This window comes from Cnephaeus nilssonii (genome assembly GCF_951640355.1).
Source record: "Cnephaeus nilssonii genome assembly, chromosome: Y".
In the NCBI taxonomy this organism is placed as follows: Eukaryota; Metazoa; Chordata; class Mammalia; order Chiroptera; family Vespertilionidae; genus Cnephaeus; species Cnephaeus nilssonii.
Window position 1 is genome coordinate 478,725 of NC_137096.1, and position 6,000 is coordinate 484,724.

Genomic DNA, 6,000 nt, shown 5'->3' on the forward strand with positions numbered 1-6,000 from the left:
CTGGGATGGAGCCTGCAACCCAGGTCCATGCCCTTGACCGGGATCGAACCCGGGACCCTTCGGTCTGAGAACTGTTGCTCTAAACACTGAGCCAATCTGGTTGGGGCTGAATTTTCTCTTCTTCATGCTCATCCAGGAATATATTTTTACGAGAGGCCCGGTGCACGAATTCGTGCCCCAGTGGGGTCCCTCGGCCTGGCCTGCGGGATCGGGCCGAAACCAGCTCTCCGACATCCCCCGAGGGGTCCCGGATGGCGAGAGGGCGCAGGCCAGGCCGAGGGACCCCACCGGTGCACGATCGGGGCCGGGGAGGGACGCGGGAGGTTGGCCAGCCGGGGAGGGACCGCGGGAGGGCTCCAGGGCGTGTCCGGCCCGTCTCGCTCAGTCCCGATCGGACGGACCCCAGCAGCAAGCTAACCTACCGGTCGGAGCGTCTGCCCCCTGGTGGTCAGTGCACGTCATAGCGACTGGTCAACCGGTCGACTGTCTGCCCCCTGGTGGTCAGTGCACGTCATAGCGAGCTGTTGAGTGGCTTTAGCATATAATTAGCATATTACGCTTTGATTGGTTGAACGGACGACCGGATGACCGGACACTAACATATTGGGCTTTTATCCTATGGGATTGATTGTAGAGACAGAGGAAGAGAGAGAAAGAGAGAAACATGATGTGAGAGAGAAACATCGATCAGTTCCCCACCCCCGCCCTGCCGTCGACGCCCCGACCGGGGATCGAACCCGTAACCCCGGCCAGTGCCCTGACCGGGAATCGAACCGTGACCTCCTGGTTCATGGGTCGACGACCCTCCACCCCTGAGCCGCGCCGGAGAAAAACGCTCCGGAGAGAGATGAACTCGGACGCTGCCCATCGGGAGGAATCAGCGTCAAACGGGTTCCTCGCGGCAACGTCTGTACCTGCCAGAAAGATTACTTTGTCCCACAGTGAGGGCCGGGGGCTCCCTCTCGCCTCCGGCCTCTGACCTTTCCGTGGCGTCCTCACGGGCTCAGACAGCGGGACGCATGGGGGGGCCCTCTCGGATGATGATGACGGAATTAAACAGAAATGGACAGGCATTCACGCCGGGCGGCGATGGGAGAAACGCATGGGTGGTCTGTATCCCGTTACTAGTGACCACGGGGCCGTTACAATATCAGGAGGAAAAGCATCCTATAGAGTAAAAGCCTGATATGCTAAGTGTCCGGTCGTCCGGTCGTCCGTTCACCAATCAGAGCGTAATATGCTAATGATATGCTAAGTTTGCTCAACTGCTCGCTATGACGTGCAATGACCACCAGGGGCAGACAGTCAACTGGTCGACCAGTCGCTATGACGTTCACTGACCACCAGGGGGGCAGACACTCTGACCGGGAGGTTAGCTTGCTGCTGGGGTCCGGCCGATCGGGACTGAGCGAGACGGGCCGGACACGCCCTGGAGCCCTCCCGCGGTCCCTCCCCGGCTGGCCAACCTCCCGCGTCCCTCCCCGGCCCCGATCGTGCACCGGTGGGGTCCCTCAGCCTGGCCTGCACCCTCTCGCCACCCGGGACCCCTCGGGGGATGTCGGAGAGCCGGTTTCGGCCCGATCCCGCAGGCCAGGCCGAGGGACTCCACTGGTGCACGAATTTGTGCACCGGGCCTCTAGTATAGACTGTATATATTTAAAAAAAGAAATAATAATGAAAAATGGAAAACTGAGTATGAAATAAATCTACCCAGGATTCAGGGGCCCTTGTAGGATAGCAAATAGGCCGGGATAGGATTGCTTGCTAATGTGTTTCCTTATCCTTCATGTGCGAGTTTTCTCACGTCTCTCATTCTTTTCCCTCCGTAAAGAGGACAGAAGTGGGGACAGGATTCCATGAGGGTTAGTCATGTATGTGTTTTGTGAATCTTCGCCCGAGGATATGTTTCTTTCTTTCTTTTTTTTTTTTTATAAATATATCTTATTGGTTTTTTTACAGAGAGGGAGAGGGAGAGAGAGTTAGAAACATCGATGAGAGAGAAACATCCATCAGCTGCCTCCTGCACGCCCCCCACCTGGGGATGTGCCCGCAACCAAGGTCCATGCCCTTGACCGGAATCGAACCCGGGACCCTTCCGTCCGCAGGCCGACGCTCTATCCACTGAGCCAAACTGCTAAGGGGATGGCAGTTGGGGGTGAGCAGGCAGGCAGGCAGGTGAGCGGTTAGGAGCCAAACAGTCCAGGATTGCGAGGGGGGATGTCCGACTGCCGGTTTAGGCCCGCAATCAGGTTTAGGCCAGATCCCTGCAGTCAGACATCCCCCGAGGGGTCCCAGATTGGAGAGGGTGCAGGCTGAGCTGAGGGACACCCCCCTCACCCCCATGCACAAATTTTGTGCATTGAGCCACTAGTGTGTGTGTGTGTGTGTGTGTGTGTGTGTGTGTGTGTATGTATGTATGTATGTATATATATATATGTATTTTTTATTGATTTCAAAGGGGAAGGGAGAGGGAGAGAGAGAAACGTCCATGAGGAGAGAGAATCAAGGACCGGCTGCCTCCTGCACGCCCCCTACTGGGGATCGAGCCCACAACCCGGGCCTGTGCCCTTGACCGGGAATCGAACCCTGACCTCCTGGTTCCTAGGTCGACGCTCAACCTCTGAGCTCTGCAGGCCGGGCTGTGGGTCCCATATTCATATGTTAAACTGAGCAAGATAATTTTTAAAGAACCAGGGTCGGGTTCCCTCAAGGCCCGGCTCGGCTCGTAGACCAACTTGTAAAACGAACCCCACAGCCCTGGCTGGTACGGCTCAGTGGATAGAGCCTCAGCCTGCGGACCGAAGGGTCCCGGGTTCGATTCCCGGTCAAGGGCACATGCCCGGGTCACAGGCTCGATCCCCAGTAGGGGGCGTGCAGGAGGCAGCCGATCCATGATTCTCTCTCCTCATGGATGTTTCTATCTCTCTCTCTCTCTCTCTCCCCCTCTTCCCTCCTCTCTGACATCAATATTAAAACGAACCCCCCAGGCAACAGACTTGGTGCATGACGCCCGGCGGCCCGCGTGTGGTCCGGGTGCAGAAATCGCCCCGAACCCCATCCTTTCGTCCCTGCCTCCAACCTGGGTTCAAGTCCCCAATGCTTCCTTCCCCCAGGGGAGCCAGGATGGGGGCATCTACAACGATGGGTTTTCACCGCCCGGTGGGTGGGTCCTGTCTCACCTTCACTCCTTGGAACCCAGAAGGAGGCGTGCATACATTATCCCGGGGATTTGTCTCGGCCAATCATCGGCCCCAGAGCCCCCGGGGGGCAGAACCCATGGGCTGGGCAGCGCGTGTCACGGAATTCCCGATTTTCTCCTGATCTGACCCAGAAACAATCTCCCGTTTATTTATTCATTTAATTTCTTTTTTTTTTTTTTTTAAATGTACGTACACGGAGTGGCCGCATGACGATGATCTCTGGACGCATCATCATCTGGCCGCTCCGTGTCTGTCCTATAGAATAAAAGGCTCATATGCAAATGGTCCCCTCGACCGGGAGTTCGACCAGCAGGCAGGCCGGCCCACCGCCCATGTCCCCTCCCCCTGGCCAGGCTGGCCGGACCCCACCCATGCACGGATTCATGCACCGGGCCTCTAATATCTATCTATCTATCTATATACACACTGAGTGGCCAGATGATGATGATCTCTGAACGCTTAATAATTTGGCCTTGAAATATATATATATTTACAGGCCCGGTGCATGAATCCGTGCATGGCTGGGGTCCGGCCAGCCTGGCCAGGGGGAGGGGACGTGGGCGGCTGGCCATCCTGCCTGCTGGTCGAACTCCCGGTCGAGGGGACCATTTGCATACTCGCCTTTTATTCTATAGGATTGACACGGAGTGGCCAGGTGATGATGCGTCCAGAGATCACCCTCATCTGGCCACTCCGTGTATTTCTTATATTTGTGATTCCTCAGCTAAGAGTATTTTCCATTGATTTGTAGGGAGAGAGACACATCACCATCATCACTATCACCACCTTCTCCACCATCACCTTGACTCCCATCAGCAGCGTTATCATCGCTATCATCCCCGTGATCCATGATCACCACCATCTTCATCATCAGCCCCATCCTCCTCCTCCTCCTCCTCCTCCTCCTCCTCATCCTGAGAATCCGAACCCCACGTGGTGAGTCAGCCGACTTCCCTCAGGGATTCTGAGAGGCCAGCCTGGCCGGGAAGGACTGTTTCTCTCTCTTTCCCTCTCTTCCTCATCCTTGAAAGCCACTGATCTGACTAATGCTTTTTGGGGGGGACGTGGGGAAGGAGGGGGGCTCTGGGGCATTCTCGGTGGCCTAGATACAAGGAACAGTGAGGACCCAACCTCCTCCTGGCACAGCCTCTGAGCGGACGGATGACACATCATCGGTCTGGTCGGAGCCTCCGAGGGACGTTCCGATCCCGCACACCCGTCCATGGAGCTGTCACTCTGGGGCTCCTGGGGGAACACGTGAATGGAGCCTGAACGGGAACGTGGTCTCTTCCTCTCCCTTTAACTTCCCGTCAACAAGCGGTGTGTGTGTGTGTGGCGGGGGGGCTGTCTCTCTGGAGGCAGCTCCTGTCCTGAACCGGTTTGGAGCTTAGAAAACGCTCATTTCTGTCACTTTTGCTCTTCTCGGGAGAAAAATAAAATATAAAATAAAATAAAATAAAATAAAATAAAATAAAATAAAATAAAAATATAAAATAAAATAAATTAAATTAAATATAAAATTAAATTAAATATAAAATTAAATAAATAAAATAAAATTAAATTAATAAACTATAAAATAAAATTAAATATGAATATAATAAATAAAATAAAAATTAAATTAAATAAAATTAAATATAAAATTAAATAAATAAGAATTAAAATAAAATAAAATTAAATATGAAATTAAATAAATAAAATTAAAATTAAAATAAAATAAAAAATAAAATAGAAAATAAAATTAAATAAGTAAAATAAAAAATTAAATTAAATTAAATTAAAAAAATAATAAAATAAATAAAATAAAATAAAATAACAGAAGTAAGACAAGAGCCACCTGGAAGTGAACACACTCATGTGGCCCCGTGGACTCATTTGGAAATAATGGCTTTGGCCAGAGGGTGTGTGATTGTGAGATTGAACTCAGAAATGTCAGAGAAGTCCCCCCTCTCCTCTCCAAAAAAAGCTGTGCTGGAGAAATACCCTAGGGAAAAAAAAGGTAGAAGAAAAAATGAAAAACAATCCTGTTTAGCCCGGCCGGTGTGGCTCCGGGGTTGAGCATCGACCTAGGAACCAGGAGGTCAGGGTTCGATTCCCGGTCAAGGGCACATGCCCGGGTTGCAGGCTCCATCCCCAGTAGGGGGCGTGCAGGAGGCAGCCGGTCCATGATTCTCTCTCCTCATGGGTGTTTCTCTCTCTTCCTCTCCGTCTCCCTTCCTCTCTGAAACCCACAAGAATATATCCTATATCAGTGGCCGGCAAACCGCGGCTCGCGAGCTACAGGCGGCTCTCTGGCCCCTGGAGGGTGGCTCTTCCACAAAACACCCCGGCCTGGGCGCGTCCGTGTTGAAGACGTGGCGTTCGAAGAAGTTTACGTTTAAAAAATGTGGCTCTCCAAAGAAATGTCCGTCGTTGTCCTGCTGATGTTTGGCTCTGTGGGCTCATGAGTTTGCCGACCCCTGACCTATAGAATAAAAGGGAAATATGCAAATGGACCCGGACGGCAGATCGACCGTGACGACCGCTAAACCAGTGGCCAGAAGCCGGGGGAGATGGCCCTGATCACAGGCCAGGACTAGGGCCCATACCTGTGCACGGATTTTGTGCGCTGGGCCTCTAGTTATCGATGCTAATAAAAGGGTAATATGCAAATTGGTTGGGATGCTCTCACCCAACGACTGAATAGCAAGCTGCATGGGGTGACCAGGCTGGCAGGAGGGGCAGTTAGGGGTGACCAGGCTGGCAGGGAGAGGGCAGTTGGGGGTGACCAGGCAGGCAGGCAGGCGAGCAGTTAGGAGCCAGC